Here is a 19,886-nt window from a genome sequence, read left to right as displayed (position 1 = left end):
ATTTTATTCCCCACCTGGGATTTTGTCCCATACAATCACTGGGACATTAGGGTTTGTCCTTTTCGTTTTACCTTTTCCTCCATCCCTCCTTCCTTTCTCTTCATCTCTTCCTTCTTTTGTCCTTTCTCCTGTTCCCCTCCCACCACCAGGAGGGGTGAGGCGGGCTGGCTCCAACTGGCTGTAGGATCTGCTGCTGCAGGGGCTGTGGGTTAGGAGTGTTCCTCTTCGGGAGGCAGAGGAAGAGCAGAGAATGAGCTTGGCTGGAGTCAAGTTCTTCTTGTCCTGGTTAATTGGTGACTGGGCTTTTAAGGGGACTATGCTCCAGGTTCATGCCTTCCTGTCATCCTGGAGCAGCTGGGGAAGCAAGTCCTCATGGAGGGCCCTGCCCATATCCTTGTTCTCCAGGCTCCCTGGGGGCAGAGGAAATTAAGGGTCTAGCTTTAGCTTCTATCCTCTAGCATCTCCTGCAGAGGGGCTGAGGGGAAAAAGAGAGTCCTGGCCCACGGGGCACTGGGAGCTGGCAGGAAAATGCTGATGGAGTCCCCTCTCCCTCTCCCTTCCATTAGAACTGAGCAGAATTCCCCAGGATGGGTCACCACGTGGCACAGCTGGCTCTGTTGATCAGTGACCCATCCAAGGACATTAGCCGGCAGGGCAGGGAGGGGGTTTACCGGCTCTACCAGCTGCTGCTGCACCAGAGGGGTAAGGAACCCAGCTGGGAAATGGCACCCGATAGAAGAGTGACCCCAGCCAATTTCTCTCAGACTGAGCCTGGCTGGAGGATGAGTCTCTGTCTGTCTCTTTCTCTGTTCTACACCCCTCCCCTGCAATTCTGTTGGGGCAGGCACGCAGCGAGGACTCTGCCCACTGTGCAGCCACCAATGGGATTGGAAGCAACCAGAATGACAAATGTGTGTGTGTCTCTCTCTTTCCCAGGGCTGAGCATCCATGAGGCCGAAGACCTGTGGTGCTGGGACTGGCACCAGGACAGCAGGCTCCTGGGCTACAGGAACACAGCTAGGGTGGGAGAGGTAAGGACACTCTGCCAGGGCATGAGACAGCTCAGGGAGTGGGGCTGGCTGGGTCCCCTGCAGTGGCTGCCTCCAGGGGCCACTAGACGCAGATGCCGTTCTAGCCCCAGGAGTTGGAGCCTGGCTCTGGGCAATCTGCTAATGCCTCATGTGCTGTTGGTTTTAGGTCTTTGGAAAGTTCTTCTCGGAAGGGGAGAGAAGACTCTTCCTACGGATGGCAGTGCTGGCCATCCACAACCCCCTGCTGCGTGTCCAGGGGCGGCTCTAGGCACCAGCAAAGGAAGCATGTGCTTGGGGCAGCCCATTTGTAGGAGCGGCAGGGATCCAGCATGGCAGCTGAGAACCAACAGGGGCCCCTGGGAGCTGTAGTTCGTTGGTTAGCTCCCTGCCTATAGTGCCAGCCCTGGAGCAGGGAAAGAACTACATTTCCCAGCATTCCCTTGGCTACTACCAACAGGAAAGAGGGGGAGGGAGTGAGGAAGCTGAGACCTCATGCTGTAGCCTGCTGTGAATGGAGAGCTGCGCTGTGAGTAGCGATTCCATATTTTAACATTCAAAACATAGGACACTCCACGGGGAGGGAGGGTAGCCCCACCCTGCCCCCATCCACTCCCTCCGACTGCCCCCCACAGAAACCCCAACCGATCCAACCCCCCTGCTCCCTGTCCCCTGATCACCCCCTCCCGGGACCACTGACCCAACTGCCCCCCAGGACCCCACCCCCTATCTAAGCCCCACTGGTCCTTGTACCCAACTTCCCCCTTCCTGAGACCCCCCCCCACTTCCCCTCTAGGACCCCACCCCCTACCTGTCCCCTGACAACCCCCTGGGACTCCCATGACTATCCAACTGCTGCCTGTCCCCTAATTGCCCCCCCAAATCCCTGACCCATCTAACCCCCCCTTCTCCCTGCCCCTGACTGCCCCCTCCGCCCCATCCAACCCCCCCTGCTCCCTGTCCCTTTACTACCCCCCCGGAACCTCCTACCCCTTCTCCAACCCCCCAAACCCCTTACTGTGCCACTCCGACCAGCGTGTCTGGCTTCGTGCAGCGGCAGACACGCTGCTGCATACATGCTGCCGTGCTCCCCTGCGGAGCCACAGGCTCCCCCTCCCGCCCAGCACCTGCCTTTCAGATTTGAACATCTCAAAATTCAGGAGTGCTCAAGCTCAGTTTGGGCAGCTGTTACTTCATTTCTCCCAAATCAAATATACTGATCCACTGGAACTTGCTGTAGAAAAAGTAGAATAAAATTGAGCAAGAACTGCTTCTCAGTGGTTATTAGGACTGGAATTGCTATTTTCAACAGCCATTGCCTTTTGTTTGTTTGTTTGTTTGTTTGTTTAAAAGGAAGACAGTGATATTGCACTGGGAAATTCCCCATAGAAAGAAAGAGTGGAAGAAAAGAATAATAAAGGCACCTCAACTTTTCCTCATTTATGTAGGACAGTCTTATAATATGCATCCAGATATCCTCCAAGCACACAAGCTGAAAATTGATCCACTTTACTGCAGTTCTGTAATCATGTGGGAACCAATCCTGTCTGTGTTCTGTGCACATCTAAAATTCCTGCTGAATGACCTGCCGTGACCCAGGTCTGCGGCAGAAGGAGGGTGCAGGTGGAGTGGGTGATCCCAGGGCTGGGGCAGCAGGAGGTGTGTGTGTGGGTGGGTGGGGCAATGGTGGGGGGGTAGGGGGAACCCAGAGCTGGGGCAGCAGGGTGTGTGTGTGGGAGAGCCAAGGGCTGGGGCAGCAAGGGGGTTCAGGTGAGGGAGGTGAGAGCCCAGGGCTGGGGCGGCAGGGGGGTGTGGGTCAGGGGGGTGAGAGCCCAGGGCTGGGGAGGCAGGGGGGTGCGGGTGGTGGGGGAGAGCCCAGGGGTGGGGTGGGAGGGGGGTGCGGCGAGGAGCCCAGGGCTGGGACGAGGGGCAGCCAAAATTTTTTTTGCTTGGGGCGGCAAAAAACCTAGAGCCGGCCCTGCCCCTAGTTTGATATTGGGGCACTGGGTCAGTGCCAGAACCTAGGGGCAAAATCGTTATCCCATTAACGTCAATGACAAAACTTCTATGAGTGAGGTCAAGGTTTTTCACCCATGTGTGAAGCCACCCTATCTTGCTTAGCTTGTGTGATCTAGCAGGTTTTCAGCACAAGGCAGTAGTGCTATAAACTACATTTTAAATATGTTTCACAAGTCCTATGTACACCAAATGGGAAACTTACATGAATCATATTTACTGGGTAGAACTATAAATGAAGTAATGAATAGCAAGAGGAAGAGAACGAGTCAGTGTAAAACCTAAATGAAAACGTGAGGAGGTTGTGCAGCTGGGGAATCTTTCATGAGACTCATGCTAATGAGCTGCTAAAGGCCTCTATAATTCTGGCAAATGTAAATCTGCCCCCAAAAAGTCTGGGATAAAGAACTCAGACAAATCTGAATTCTTAACTAGAAAACCAAGAAGACTGCTTAAGATAGCAAGGGGCAAAGGGAATGTAGTTGCACAGGCATTACTGTTGGTTATTCAGTGCCACACATGTGCATGGTGCCTTGCAGACAGTTAAAAACATGGTGGTGCCACACTCCAGGAGCTTACCATCTGAGACCTTGGTCTTGCAAAGAGTTGGGTATGTGCGTTTCTTTAAACGCACGTGGATGTCTTTGCAAGATTGCGGCTTTAAGGCTCCAGTTCTGCTCTTTTTTTGAAGGCAAAACTCTCACTGATGTCAAAGGGAGAAGGATCAGGCCATTATTACACATAACACAGCGATTGATGACAATAGACAAAGAAAAGGGGATGGGAGGATGACGGCTATAACAGTGGCCCAGCACAGCATATTCTTATATAAATATAGGACTGAACTCACCCCGGTGTAACTCCAATGAAGGCAATGCAGTTGCACTAGTGATGCAAATAACCCACAGAGTTTCTAGCTCTAGGCAGTTATTGGAAATGGTGTCCTTGAATAGAAACTGAGATGTTCCTAGTCTCCAGAAGAGAAGAATGAGGGGGGATTTGATAGCTGCTTTCAACTACCTGAGGGGGGGTTCCAAAGAGGATGGAGCTCGGCTGTTCTCAGTGGTGGCAGATGACAGAACAAGGAGCAATAGTCTCAAGTTGCAGTGGGGGAGGTCTAGGTTGGATATTAGGAAACACTATTTCACTAGGAGGGTGGTGAAGCACTGGAATGCGTTACCTAGGGAGGTGGTGGAGTCTCCTTCCTTAGAGGTTTTTAAGGTCAGGCTTGACAAAGCCCTGGCTGGGATGATTTAGTTGGGAATTGGTCCTGCTTTGAGCAGGGGGTTGGACTAGATGACCTCCTGAGGTCCCTTCCAACCCTGATATTCTATGATTCTATGTTACAATTTACGAGTAACTTGCTCTTATGACCTCTGCATAAAGAAAAAGGTGCAATATTACAAAATAATTCTAAGAGAAAGAAATAACCTGATGCCTAATTTTAAAAAAATCTATAATTGATATTTGAAGAAACAGCCTTAAATTGTTAAACAGTCTAGATGATAAAACCATTAACATTTTTAGACCAGCATGAGTCAGTCTTTGGAGTTAAATGTGAACGTGCTAATCATTGAAAACATGAAAATGTTTTAATTAAAATAATGAAACGAGTATTAAAATGGGGGCTGGATGCTGCAAAACCTGACTTGCATGATGAAGGCTTACCCCGGCGTGCAGTCCCATCAGGCCTGATTCTGGGCTTGCTTACAACGTGTAAAACACATTGACTGCAGTGGCGTTAAATCCTGGTTTATAGCACTGTCCGAGACATCCATCAAAGTGAAAAGCTTATTCCTGTGATCCAGGCTGTGCGTGGCTGGTGCGCCAATTCCTGAATAGAAAAGAGTGAATAAAATAAGAGTTTTTTTTAAAGTTCAGCTGAACTTTGCCACGAAAGGCACAGCATGGAAAAAATACCTAGGCTGCCTTTGGCTTTGTGGACTGATGGTGGTGCTGGATTGCTGCTCATGTTCTTACTGCTGACGTGTGGTTTATTTATTTATTTTTTGGCACACAAGTGGTTTTCTGTTAGTCAGGAGTTAACAGGCCTGGGCTGCATGTTTTGCCAATCAGTGTCTTTATTAAGTATATGCTGAAAGAGTTTCTTTGGGATGCCTGTAAACAGCAGGAGTCGGTGGAGTGCGCTTCGATAAACATGTCAATGTAGTTGTTGAATTTGGATGTGAAGACATGTCTGAGTTAAGCTGATATCTTTCCATCATGGAAAACTCAGAGCGCAGAACTGCAGCCCTCTGGTGCATGGGGCTCTCCTGGCAGCCAGTGGGAGTTCTGTGTGTGGATGGCAACAAGACTGACTCTAAGTTATTGATGGAGGGTTATTTTGTGTGGCCCTGCTCAGCAGTTTTAAATTCCTCTCTGGATAGAGGGAGCAGCTGCCAACATTCTCCTGGCTGTTTTGAAATGGATTGAGGCCAGGGGGAGGATCAGAAGAGCTGGCTTTCAAAATGAAAACTGCGTTTTTTCTGTGTTGAGCCTGACCCCACTCAGGACTGTCTTTCTGTGTGACAAGCAGGACTTTCTGAGCATAACACGCCAGACTTTGCACTGTATTTGACTGTTTCACAATTTACCACCGGTAAAGCTGGTATAGATGGAGCACAGGAGGAGCCTCAGGTGCCATACATCTTCCAGACTGGCTCCTACACCAACCCCAGCCTCCTGCAATCAGTGTGGGGGATCTGGCCATGTTGTCCCTGTACCCCGGCGATCTCCAGCCGTTGATCAGCCCTTTGAAGCTGTTAGCAGCTGCAGGAATATAAAGCAGCCTCTAGTCTGCTCTAAATTACATTTAGGGACTGGACCAGCACATAGATGGCCCAGAATCGCAGGTGGAGGGGCACAAAGGCCATTTTAGCACAACCCTATACCCCCAAGCTCCACAGAGTGCTCATCAACCACAGCTATTAGGTGTTCTGACACCTCCGGTTGTTTTAAATGGATGTACAACGGCCCATGTACATGGAGCATGAAAGGGGGAGAAAGATCAGATGTGATGAAGCACGATCCATAATGTAGTTGTGATGTGGTAAAGGTCCTTAACCGTATGGTCATGTGTGATCACTGTCATGTGTGATCACGCTCTAGTTTAGCTAATCACAATACACCAGTCTGAATCCCAGTTTATTATTTGTTGTTAGTGGCAGTTACAGGAAAGTTTTAGCATTTTGGATAACAACGTGTTGCAGATCAGGAGTGAGATACATTGGGAGAGCGTTGTTCAAAAGCTGGCTGTGTGCTGGCACACTATGCTTGGCTTTAGCCACTGCAATCTGTCCTTAACTTCATGAGCACCAAATTTACCACACACACAAATTAACATAAAAGTGAATAAGGATGAGAATTGAGATCAGGAAGAATAACAGTGGATCAGACCCCAAGTGACTCCACATAATGTGACCTGGAACTTGGGATCAAGACACTTTTATTTCTCCTGTGGCTCTCCCGCTATTGGTACAAACAATCAAGACAAATGCATAGTTTACAAAGAAACTGAACTGTGTATTAAAGGCCAGATTTCCATAAAGTAGAGGCGTGTGCAGCTATGTGCACAGATCTGGTATTTGCATCAGCAAATGGTCACAACTAATCAAATGCATGCAAAATTACCACATCTGCATATGCAGTTACATGGCTAAAACGATGGGGAAACTGATTCTTAAAATCTCTCCTCAGGCTTGTGTGCTCTATGGAACCTCACCAGTCTAAGATACGTTCTTCTTTGATGACTTAGGTTCAAAGTCACCGAGTCACAATATCTGAGTCAGTAACACTGCTCAGCTGCTGCTGTGATTGCATTACAGGGTCAAGAAGGATGTTCCAAGGTGTGGTGAGAAAAGGTAGAATCTCTCTTTTGTAAATAAAAATCCAGGGGAGCAACATGGCAAGTGGAATTGGCAATGGTAGGACACAAGCGGGGAAATAGACCACAGCTACAGGGCAGCATTCATAGTACCTGCACTCTGGGAAGTGCAGGAGACAAACCTAGGCACAGTTGGAAAAGTGAATAGATTAGACCAAATTAGAGATGAGGTTCCCGCAGAACAGAGCTGTGCACACAGCCTCAAGGTGGGGATTTAGTGCCAGATTTTCAAAGGCATTTAGATGCCTAACCTGTTTAGGGGTTTTTGAAAATCCCGCTAGCCAACATCTACATCTTTAGGTGCCTAAATAACTGAAAATCTGGCCCTTAATCTGCACAGAGACTGAGTGAGGCTGCTGCTTTGTGTGTGCTGTGGAATTCGTATTTATCTGTGTCTTGTTGACTTTATTGCCATTTCTTAGAATTTACTGAATGGCTCTGGCTTAACAATGCACAAGATTCCATTCCCGAGCTAAAGAAATACTTTGGTTTTCTGCCTCTCATTATATCTGATTTGCTGTGGGTGGGTAACATTCTTTTCTATTTAACCAATGATACTTCATCTTTTAAGCAAGTGAGACCATGGAAATATTTACATTTTTCTATGGCACTTGGTCTGTACATAGCCAACATTATGTGTTCCTTTCATTTTTTTGCTAGTTAAAAGTAAATTGATGGAATTCCAATTCAGTGGTAATAAGGCTTTTTAAATGGTAAAGGGTTTGTTTGTTTTGCTTGTTTGTTCAAAATAGCTGTAGTGAAGGGACTGTGACATGTAGTTGAATAGTAGTGTCATTTGATCATAATGAAGTTTCTTGTCCAGCATTCCGTCCCACATGAGAGCTAGTGTACTGAAGTCACATGTCTGTACGCAGTATCAGACAACAGGAGGTGAAGTGAACTGAAGGCACAGTAAACTGTTTAACATCACCATTATTTGTATGAGAAGTGTTGGCTTAGACAAATGTGATGCGCATGTAATAGATGTATTTGGTTTCAGAGAGATGAAGTAGGTGAGGTAATATCTTTGATTAGACCAATTTCTTGAAAGCTTGTCTCTCTCACCAACAGAAGTTGGCCCAATCAAAGATATTACCTCACTCATCTTGTCTCTAATAGCCTGGGACAGTGGGACTGACATGGCTCCAACAACACTGAATACTTACTTGGCTTCAGACAGCTTACTAAAGTCACTGATACAGCAATGGTTTTGATTCACATCACTAGTACTGGTACTTCAGGTTGTTAGGAGTGGTATTATAAGCTTGTCCTTCCTACCCTAGGGCCTGATTGTTCCTACCTTCCAATCAGCCGAGTGTACGTGAGTAGTCCTGTTGACAAGGCAGAATCGGGCCTTGGGGTGTGCTGAGCCTTGGTGCACCATTGCTGCGGTCTCCCATCAGTAGTCAGAGCTGTGATTACTCTCTTGATCAGGAGGCTGGGATTTGGAGCAGCCGCATTTCCAAAGTGGTTAAGAGCACATGGAACTGAATGGGAGAAAGTGAGCCCTGGCTGGTGCAGCTGACATCAGATGCCTCAATCCTGCAGTCCTTGCCAATGCATCTAGACTTGAGCTTCAAAGGCATCTTATGCAGTTTTGTCCAAATCCCATTGAAATTCAGTGGGAGTCAGGCTCCTAACTCTCATAGGATCTTTGAAAATCTTATCTGTTGTCCTTATTCCACAAGGCCAGATTTTTAAAGTTATTTAGGCACCTAACGATACAGATAAGCAACCCCAGGCTTTAGAAAATCCCTCTAGATGCCTAACTCCAACTGAAGTGAATTTTTAAATGGAGTGATTTCTTTAGCAATAAAATTTAAATGAACTAAATACTAAACACTTGGAAGTTCAAATCCCCAAACTTTTGAAAATCCTTAAATCCCTTAAAAAAATCCGACCGCTAATCCTATTGATATTAATGAAACTACTCTTATGAGTAAAAGGGTGTAGGAATCAGGCCCTCAAACTGCTAAACGGGCATCTAGTTGACCTAAAAGTTTGTACGTTCTTTCCAAAGGTTAAAAATTATAGTTTTAACCTTGTTTCTTCTTCATTCTGAGTCAAAGCCTGGTGTAAAAATAAAAAATAAAATAAAACCTGTAAAGCAATGGAGAATGCACTGTGTGGCTTTTACAGAAATGTTTTCTTGATTTTTTTTATTTTAAAACAGACACACGAGGTAACTTCAAAAGATGACCCACTAGGTACAGTGAAGAAGAGCTCTAGCGAACTAGAATGTGGTACCCAATCAGACAGCAGGTGGTGTTTTTTTGAGCTGCGACTGAATTCCACTAGAAGTTCCACTGAAATTGACATATTAAATTACTTCATGCTGATCATGTTGTGGCAATAAAGAAGAAATGAATTAAAGACGGAGCACTTTGTTATCTAGAAAGGTAAGAGTGTATTTTAATGTTACATTAATTATTACTGAATTACAATGCTGTTGAATGTTGATAAAGGCTGAACTGCTTCTTGAAATGCCGCTGCTGACAGTCTGTGGCAGGCACTTAAAATATGATTTCTGAGTCTTAAGAGAAAAAAGAATAAATTATTACTTGTGATTACAGGACTTCAGAAAAAGCTTATTCTAGTCACATCTCCTTGAACATTTGCCTGCATCCCCTCTGCTTTCCATATAGACTGCCTTTGCATGATACGTGAAAGGAATGTACTCAGTCTTTTTTGTTCACAAATACTATAGACATTGTCGATGTAAGATCTGTATGAAGTCCGCCACAAAAATAAAATATAAATGGCAGCGTGTGCACACAAATCTGCAGGTCTTTCCTGATTTGTGCAAAATGGTGAATGGGGATGAAGCTCATATGTTGCAAACCTACTGAAGCTACTGTCACTAGAAGCACCTTGCCTATGAGCCTGTATCTGATATCTCCGATTCCTAACCCCATCATGGCCTAATAAACACACTTGCCTTTTAGCCCAGATGCCTCATGCTTAACACTCAGTCTTCACATCCCGTTCCCCAGCAGAGTCTAATGGAGAAGGCAAACTGCATTGAAATGGTTATAGTCATTCGCATTTTGTATTCTTAACTTTTTGTTACTTTATAAAAATATACTCTGTTCTAGAGTTATGGAAGCCGGGTGCTTTAAAGAAGTGTATCCTCCAGTTTGCTATTTTCATTTTGTTCGAGCTGGATGAAATATTTGCTGCAAAAGAATTTGGGGAAAAATCATCTAAAGTGCCCAAGTCACTTAGGTGCCTACATTCAATTTTCAAGAGTGGTGTAGGTGTTCAAACCCTAAGTATTATTGAAAGTCAATAGGATTAGGTGTCTAAATCAAATTTTTAAATGTAGCTAGGTGCCTAGAGATGCAGATAGGCATCTAGTGGGTTATGCAAGTGAGCCTATGCATCTAATACCCCTTGTGCTTTTGAAAATCCCACTAAGTACCTATCTAAGGTGCATCTTTAGGCACCTAAATATCTTTAAAAACCTGGCCTGTAGAGATTAGGAGATTTGGCCAAGATCACACCTCAAGTCAGTGTGAAAAGCAGGACTAGACTGTACACACCAAAGTTTGTACCTGAGATGACCAAACTCCCATACACATTGGGGAGAGGAGTTTAATACATTACCAGTCTAGAATTTCCTGGGGAAATGTGCAAAATGATTTTAGTGAGGATAGTTAGAAAATGTTCTTCAAATGCAAGACTAGATTGGCATACCCATTGGCATACCCCATGTAACACCGTGCAGGGGAGGAATTGTGGCTCCGGGGGGGGAGTAATTTATTTCTGGCCTCTACCTAGTGTGCGGCCCAGGGCTCAGCTCTGTTGGGTGTAGTGGGGAGGAGGAAGCAGAGTCAAGGTTCCATCCATTCCCCACCTTTCCCTGCTCACCTACGGCAGAAGTAAGGTGATTCAGTGCCCCTGACCTTTGTGCACCCAATCCAAAGGTTCAGGTAACCCAGGCAGGAGAATAAAGGGTATTGGGGTTTATTCCCCTCTGCTCCTGTGTGGGCATCACATCTGAGTCAGAATTTAGAGCTTAGTGTAGAAAATATCCTCCATCTCTTGCAAAGTAGATGTGCAAACACTAATGATTAATTTTTAAACTCTCTTCAGCATCCCTTACTCCAGCATTGCATTGATGAGGCTCCTCCAGGCTGAAGATCTGGGATGTTAGTGGTCAGGGAAAGGCAAGGCAAGAAGAGCGGTCAATCTGAAAAAGGACCCACTGTTCTAACTTGCCTGCCTGTCAGGGTAAAATTGATTTTATTACTTTTCCCCCCCTCCACAAGCATTTCTAGTCCTCTGAAAATCCTCACTGAGAACCTTCAAACATGGACTGACATTAATCTATTCTGTTTGTGTCCATCACCTCTTTCAGAGGGTGTTTGAAGCTTGCGAGCAGACCCTTTTAAATGAAATGATTCATTTCCCAACACTGTCCAGCCGCACAGATAGAACTGCTCTGCTGCGTCTGGATCTTAAGGTTTGTTTTTGTGGACCGGATCTCAAGCTTCGTTCCTTCCGTTGTTTTGTATGATAACAAGAGACAGTCAAATTGATTAAAACTTCTAAGTGTATTAAAAGCCAGGCTGGCTGAAAGCTTAAATCAATAGTTCTCTGAGAGACACTAGAGAAGTACTACACTTTGGGAGGCTTTGGTCAGTGAAAACCAGTGTGCTGCTGTGTCAGGCTTCAGGCACTGTTGGTGTTCTGTGATGGGGTGTGTACCCTAAATAGGCCCTGAATGGGTTAATGTGGGCCTGAGAGGCCAGTTATGTCATCTGGCTGCACCTGGAAGGAGAGCCAGGCCTAGCTGATCACGAAGCCCTGCTGGGCAAGAGCAGGCTGGTTAGTATAAAGAGAGGAAGTCTGTAATAGAAGGGGGCTGCAGTCTGCAGTCACTCTCTGGGAGTAGAAAAGTGGTAAGGTGAAAGCCTGGTGGGAGGAGAATAAGCCCTGGGATCCTAGCCTGGATAGAGGAGGCTGGCAAGTAGCTGGGAAGACCTAAAGCAGCCACCGGGGTGGAGAAGGCTCTGGTGGTGTGCCCTGAACGTATGGTAGAACTTGGACAGCCAGGGAGAGACAGAGGGGTTCTGTGGAGAGACGGAGTATGGGGCGCGTAAGAGGCTTAAAAGGGAACCCTGAGAGAGGCTGGGTAAGAAGGAGCCCATGGAAACAGCAGCAAGGAGTGGGAGTGTGAAGGCCTTAGTAGCTGGTTTTAGTGTCCCTGGGCTGGAACCCAGAGTAGTGGGAGGCCTGGGCTCCCCTACCAGCCACTGGTAAGGTGACATGAGTCAGGAGAAGGGTACATGGACATTGGAAAGACCTGTGGCAAGGATGTGGGCCACTGGGGCCAAAGACCCTCTTGTGAGGATGTTGGACTGTTTTATGTGGATTAAATCGTGACCTGGCCAGAGGTTACAGGAAAAGGGACTACCCCAGGGATGGAGTGCCCATCGGCAGGGGGCGCCATATGGAGAGAGAACTGCTATGCCACACCTGGCCACAAGGAGTGAGTAAACTCCTTCTCATGCTCCCTTACAGTGCTGTGGCTACAATATTTAAGCCCCAGAACTGCCAGTTCCAAAAACAAGGCATCAGACCCTCAAAAGTGATTAAACTGGCTTCAAAATAATTTGATTTTACATATAATAAATATTGGGGGGGGGCGTTAATTTACCTTTTGGTGCTTGAGCTGTTAGGATTCTTTTTTTCAAGCTTTTCTCTGCAACTATGAAAGCTAGAAACTTCTTGTGTTTTAAATGAAAACTTGAGATTCTCACATAATAACATGACTCCGGGAGCTGGGTGTTTAAAAAAAACAAACACACAATCGTACTTGCTGGTTTTTTTTTTTTTTTAAACATGGGTCCTGTGATAAGAGTTGGTAACACTGATAGTCACATAAGGTCAGGCACAATCTGGCACTGAGTCAGGACTTCAAGATTTGGCCCATCGAAAATACACACTTGAGCAGAAGTTTACTGTAAAGAAGATCAATGTGAAATATTTAAATAATATACATAATTCAGAAATTGTGTCAAAAACTGTTTAATTTAGACCCTCTTCATTTAAATAATTGTGCAGGGTTCATCAAAAGTGTATCGTCTCGATCTGATTTAACAAATATTTAAAATGAAAGCAGGTTACTACTAAATACGGCTTTGGACAGCATTTTTTTAACCCCTATTGCAATCTGAGTAAGGCTATGACGGTAGGCAGAATGATGGCCTTTTTAGAGCAAAGAAGTGACACGATGTCTCACGCTTCCTCCAAATGTAATGAAGTGAAAATCCAGATGAGAGCACTCTCATGTCACTTTTATGGCGAGGGGAAGGGTACAACGCCTGCTTTTCCAGCAGCTAGAAAATCCTGCTATTACTAAATAACATCCTTTGGGCTCTAAAAGAGTCCCATCAAAACACAAAGCATGTTATTGTTTCAATGCACTAAAAATAGCATTTTTAGAGCTATCCCAATGACCTGCGGTGACATACCAAGGCACAATTCACAATAATGCCACCCTGCCCTGTAACCTGTGGGTGCCCTTTCCAATGCCTTGCTGCTCTAAACTTCAACCAGGACTGCTCACAAGCAGCCTCCAGCATGGAAAGCTCTCTCAGCGATGCGTGTGCTGCAGCCAGCCAGCCGTAGCTTGGCTCCTACCAGCCAGGGTAATGCTGCAGGGTGACCTCAACACATCCCCAGGCCCAGATCTTCCTCCAGAAATGTATGTCCTGTACCACCCACCCCTCTCCTGGACAGTACAAATATATTAAGTCTGTTATTCCTGTAAGGGAATAATGTGCCAGTTTGCTATTTTAAATCAAGTACTCCAATTTAAACACACCGGATTAGATAAAACAGTAAAACAAGTTTATTAACTACAAAGAAAGAGATTTTAAGTGAGTGCACATAATGAGGCATTAAAGTCAGAATTGGTTTTGAGAAAAATAACAATATAATACTCACTAGTATTTGTTTTGCAACTAAGATAGTTTCTTAAGCAATCTTTCTCACCATGTGCTCCAGCAGAATACTGACCAAACTCTAAGGTCAGGACTCTTCCCCCAGACAATACTGACCAGCAAATTATGAGTTTTCAAATAATACCTTATAAGGCATACTTTGTACAAAGATGATTACAATAGTGTGCGAGGTGTGAATACAGGGGTGTGTTCCATCATGCCTGGCAATGGCACTTTGCACTGCTAGGTGCTGCACTTAAGTCCCTGTTACTCTGTATGGATCACTCTGGGTTGGCAGGAGTTGGGTGCAGTGAGAGGACAACTTAGCTCCTACAGGAGGAGAAAGGGTTGCCAGACACCATTTTCCAGTCAGCAATACCTCTGGTGATCAAGAAGCAGCGTTGATGGGTGTGCAAAAGAGCCTCATCCAGTCTTCCTCAGCTAGAAGAATGGTTGTAATAGGATGCCTGCAGGCTTGAGGGGAGAACTCCAGAGTTCCCTAGGAGGAACCAGTGGGGGTCAGGAGTGGATTGAGAGAGGGCCAGACTGTTCGTGGTTGCTGCACGGATATGCAGGACCGGCGGGTACAAGAAGCCTCCCCATGCTGTACATTATCACATAACTGCAGTTGTCCTTGTCATGAGGCTTCCCAGTGCTTCCCTTTGGGGGCAGATTTGTGCTGTGCCTTTCAGGCACAATTGGCTCCTAAATGGGGCCTGGATCCACCAACATTTCAGGCCAGTTGACAAACAGACCCCTTCAGAGCCTTTGACCTTCTTCCCCAGTCATCCAGAGAGATGCTTCCCCCGATCCCTCTCTTCTGATTGACCTCTTGATCTTCCCCTTAGATTCTTGGACCTGGTCTAAACACAGTTAAACCAGCACAAAACCCTCTTGATTAGGGGTATGAGTTTGTTTGTTTTTTAAAAAACAGACAAAAAAGAAGTTATACTGGTACAACCCCCCTAGTGAGGACACACTTACAACAGTATAAAGGTGCCTTACACCAGTACAGCTTATTCCCCTTCACATACAGGAAGAGTGATACCCATATAAGACACCTACATCTACATGGATGTAAATGCATCCACAGAAGGGGGTTGTACCAGTATAACAATACCTGTATAGCTAAAGTGGTACAGGGAGTCCACGGTATATGTTGGGGTTGCATTCTTGAAAAGGTCAACGGATACTGAAACGACGGATACTGGGGAATTATTCCCCAAAGAAATAATGGCTCGCCCCGCCTCTTCGGTTCCTGCCCAGTTCCGCCCCGTCCTCTGAGTGTGCGCTGTCCCTCTCCTTCCCCTCCCTCCCAGTGCCTGCAGCAAGCCGGGGAACAGCTGTTTCGTGGTGGACGGAAGGCGCTGGGGCGGGCGCTGGCTGCCAGTGGGTGCTAAGCACCCACAGAAAAGCCACACAAAAGGTGAAGCGGTGGATTTGTGGATCGGGACCTACGTGAATTCAAACATGTTCCCCTATTGATGAACGATTGGATATGCAAAACGACGGCTAAGGGGGAGACATACACCGGGGACCCCCTGCACAACTTTGTGCACAGACAAACTCTTGGTGTCTCACTGCCGGGTCAGGCCCTCCCAGACTGCTGAGCCCAGGTCCCAAAGTCCAAGAACAAATACATTCCCATTTGTCGAAGCTCTTTTAAGCAGTGAAGTAAGGAGAAATGCAGCTGTTTCATCTACCATGGGCAAGCTCATGTGAACATGCCTCCCAAAACTTAGTGCTAGGTTTGTTCATCACCCCAGATACCTGAATAGAGAGCACCTTTATTTTAGTCTGAATCTTTCAAAAAAACCCAAAATACTCTAGAGCGTAAAACAGTTTGAGAGCAAAATGAATAGTAAACGAAGATAGGTCCGCAAAGGAGTAAGGGTACCTTCTCAGATGCGATTGAACAGAAATCGAGTGAGAGGCAGGCTGCTGTAGATGGTTTGTGCTGCAGAGGAGAAGGCTCTCATGCCAACAATGGTGAAACTGTGACAAGACAGACAAACTATTGAAACACAAGGTGGGCCGTTTTACATTGGATGCTGTAGAATGAATGGGGGAAATCAGTTAATTTGTCTGAGGATGGCCGTAGTTTCTGAATGTGCTGATAAGATGCCTGATGGCAAATGAGTCTACAGAGGGAATCCACATTTCTGAATCAAGCTGATGTGATAATTAATCTCTTGTGATTCTAACGGATGTCTACCGAGCAGGAGAAACAAAAGATCATGCTCTGAATGTGATTAATGCATCATTAGCTGTCAGGCCAAGAGTTCTGGAAGTGGGTAAACAAGCCTTAGGCCAGATTGGTGACTGCATCTGAGAAAATTGCAGGAGCAGAGGAGCAGGGAGATGGGGCTCAGCATTTATTTTCCATGAGCGTTAGAGTGTTTTATTACTTGTCTGAAATCACTCTGCTCTCAGAATGCATAAACAGAAGGAACGGGCTTTTGATTTTTAGACCAAAGCTCAGTGACTCAGGACTCAGACTTAGTGAGGAAATTACAAGAGAGAGACAGTTGACCACAGTCTCGCACATGGGGCCCCACTCACATACAGGCTTTGTAGGAACCTGAACAGTGCTAAGTAGCTCTACCGCTGACAAAAATTGCAGATCTAGTGTCTTGCTGTACAGACTCAGGGCTTTAGAGCCTTATTGTTACAAATGGCTAATTTGAAACCGTATTACATTTCTGCCATGCTGTGTGGGGTTGGGCAAAACACTTAATCTTGGTGCCTCAGTTTCCCTTTCTGTAAAATGGGAGTTACTATTTCTTTGTAAAGAATTTTGTGATCTTTGGATGAAAAGTACTGTAGATGTGCTGAATATCGATTGATTATTGCTATTATTTTGTTGGGATGAGGGTAAGCATTTATCTTTAGTTAACACAGTTTGATGCCAACTCTCTTCCTCCTCATACGTAGGAGCATGGGATATTTGTTAGTGTACGTTTAGGGTGCCCAGATGGGGGGCAAAAGGGGCAGTTTGCCCCCGCGTTCACCCCATTTGTAAGGGTCCCCAAAATGATGGACAGCCAGCTGAGCCAAATGTGAGTGAGAGGCTTTGCAACCTGGCACATGGAGTCCCAGCGCCACTCAGGTTTGGTGCTCAGCACCGATTGTGTGGGGAGCGACTTGTCTGCCCTGGCTGGCCCAGATCCCATCGTCACTGATTAACATGGATCCAGTTTATACCAGCCAAGAATTTGGCATGTAGCGTATGAAATGTCACCACCTCTGAGATGTGCCTAGCCCTAGGAGGCCCCCAAGGAGAGAGAAGCGCCTTCCACCTCTCCCTCTGATAACAAATGAGCCAGGCACAATCTGCCACTGAATAAGGACTTCAGTATAATGTTTGAATCACTTCACCCGCTACTAAAATCTCACCAGCTCTGGAGTGAAGTATAGCAGCTGTCTAACAGTGCATAATTCATGTGCTAGGGATGGTCCTATTATTTCTTTAGCTTCATAAATGTACTCGGTACTTTACAAAACATAATCCCTTCCCTGAAAGGTTTATGATCTCGGGAACGAAGAACAAGCAGCAGTTCAGAGGCCTGATCCACAAAGATTCCCATTGAGTGCAATGGGCTTTGGGTTGGGCCCCAAGGGTCGGATGGAGATGTCAGAGGGAGCAAGAACTACATAGCAGAGCTTCCTGGAAGATATGGGTTTTAAGGAGGTAAACCCCAGGTGAGGGGTACAGGATTGGCCTTGACTAGCAACGCTGAGGTAAAAATGACCTGTGCCTTGTCTCCATTAGGATTTTTCTTAGAGATAACTATCTGGATGTAAAAAAGTTGCTGGTGCTCCATGGAGAGCAAAAGACAAGAGGTGGAATTGAGATAAATCAAAGGGTATGGAAGAAGTAATTTTACCCTTTGGATTTCAGAGTCCAAAGTATTTGCCAATGTCCCTTCATGAGGTCTAAAGTGGATATATGTCTGGCAGCTCCCAGCTGTTCTAACAGCTCATCTACCCTTGGCTTTGGGTAAGCGTCGAATTTCAGTATTGCATTGGCCTTTCAATAATCATTGCAGAAGCGTTCCATGCCATCAGGCTTTGGCACAATGAGACTTCTCTATTTGCTGTGCAATTGTTCTACCACTCCCAATGCCAACGTCATCTGTAGTTCATCCCAAACTGTGCCCGACATTTTTATGGGGAGCAGCTGAGGAGTGCAGAGCTATCTCGATATGGCGGTGGTCTAGGTGAGCATGTCATGGTAGGGATGAAACCACAGTGGGGAATGAGATAACTAGCTGCTGCAGTTGGGCTGTCTCTTCTAGCTGCCTTTTCCCTCTGTATGGGTTTGGTCGTTTGCGTCACAGGTGCCTGAGATCCTATTGCGGGCTCCAGTAGGAAAGGAGTTATGAGGACCCCCTCATGGTCCTTCCAGGCTTTTAAAAGTTTCCCATGGTAGATCTGTTTGTTAGTTTGTTTTTTTTCTTTTCTCTGGGTGTCGGACCTTGCAGTCAGCATGGCCCACCTGCTTCGCCACCTTAAAGGGCCCCTGCCTTTGGGCTACTAACTTGGATTCTGAGCTCAGCAGCAATAACAACATTCATTTGCCTCTTTGAACACACATAATAGGACTTGGGGGGGGGAGGCTGCTGTGTATTTAGCAGGTTTTCTTTAGTGAATGCCCATAAAGTCTTGAGTCTCTCTTGTAGCTAGAGAACATACTGGACTACATTTTTCACTTACGGTCCTTACTTACTCTTCCCACGTTTCTTGAAGCAGGTCTAAGATGCCTCAGGGCTTCTTGCTGTACAGGACCTCAAAAGGCGAAAACCTGGTAGAGGCTTGGGGCTCTTCCTGTATGGCAAATAGAGGGGGAAGCAGCTGGTCCCAGTGTCTGGGGTCTGAGGTATGAATTTCTTCAGCATCCTCTTTGGAGTTTGACTAAATCATTCTGCCGGACCATCTCTCTGGAGATGGTAGATCAAAGTCCTTATTGTCTTAACCTTTACTAGGTTTCACAGCTCTTTCATCATGCAGGACGTAAAACTAGTCCCTTCATGAGATAAAATTTCCTAGGGGATCCCTACCCGCATGAAGAGATTCATGAATTGTGCCATGGTGATAAGGAGGTGTGCTTGTGGAATGCCGGGGGATGGCCTTGGGATAGCAGGTTGCATAACTGAGGCTGACTAGAATGTCTTGGTATGCCACATTGCTCTTCTCCAGGAGTCGCATTAAGTCCATCCGTTCAAAAGGGATCCTGGCTACAGGAAGCAGGATAAGGGGTGTTTGGGGGATTCCCTTGGGGCCAGATAATTAGCACTCCAGACATGAGGTGCAATAGTCACTGACATCTCTGCCTGTGCTGGGCCAGTAGAAACAGGTCACTAGCTGATTAAAAGTCTCCCCCCCAGTGTCCTGAACAGAGGACCTCATAGGCCAGTTATAAGACCTCTCATCTATCAACCTGTGGACTAAGAGTTGAGTTTTACCTCCCTCATCTCTCTGTCTTGCTCAGAACAGTGCACCTCTGAGCTCGAAGTGCAGCCATGCCTTAGCGGATGGGGCTGTGCCACCTTTTCATTCCCCACAGAAAGCTTAGCATCTGGTTTGCCCACTGCTCCATAACAAAGCTGGTGTCTTGTATTAGAATGCCAGGCTCCAGGGGGAACGTAGTCTTGACCTTGTCAGGGGATGGGGAAGTTCAAAGTCTGCTGATGCTTCCTCCCCTATCCACCTCAATTTTGCTAATTCCAAGAGCACTTTTCTCTGTGGAACAGGGATTGCTCTATTGGGTGGCCAGTGACCCTGCTCCTTGTGAACCTTACTGAAGTGCTTCCCATCCCTCCCCTCCCCAGGATAACCGGACAGGCCAGAGTAGAGGCTAGCCCAATAGCACAATCAGCTATACCACTCTGGTAGGATAGATTTTCACATCACCTTGTACACCGTAATGATCTCCAAATAACAAACAAAGTGAATGAGAAAGGAATAACATTTTAATAAAACAAACTGGAGAGCAGCTGCAGTGAGCTA

At 46.3% G+C, this 19,886-nt stretch overlaps 1 long non-coding RNA gene across 1 annotated transcript in view; it reads left to right on the top strand.

Annotated features, from left to right (window-relative positions):
* The first annotated feature begins 931 nt into the window (after window positions 1–931).
* LOC122174365 (uncharacterized) overlaps window positions 932–19,886 on the top strand; it is a 56,282-nt gene continuing 37,327 nt past the window's right edge. Inside the window, exons 1-4 of the long non-coding RNA XR_010599962.1 lie at window positions 932–1,031; window positions 9,101–9,326; window positions 11,023–11,160; window positions 11,288–11,392. This is a non-coding gene — a long non-coding RNA (uncharacterized LOC122174365). The remainder of the gene's footprint in view (window positions 1,032–9,100; window positions 9,327–11,022; window positions 11,161–11,287; window positions 11,393–19,886) is intronic.

The sequence above is a fragment of the Chrysemys picta genome, chromosome 3 (assembly GCF_011386835.1).
Source record: "Chrysemys picta bellii isolate R12L10 chromosome 3, ASM1138683v2, whole genome shotgun sequence".
Classification (NCBI taxonomy): Eukaryota; Metazoa; Chordata; order Testudines; family Emydidae; genus Chrysemys; species Chrysemys picta.
The sequence above is the reverse complement of the archived record's forward strand: the minus strand, read 5'-3'. Positions and strand labels throughout refer to the sequence as shown.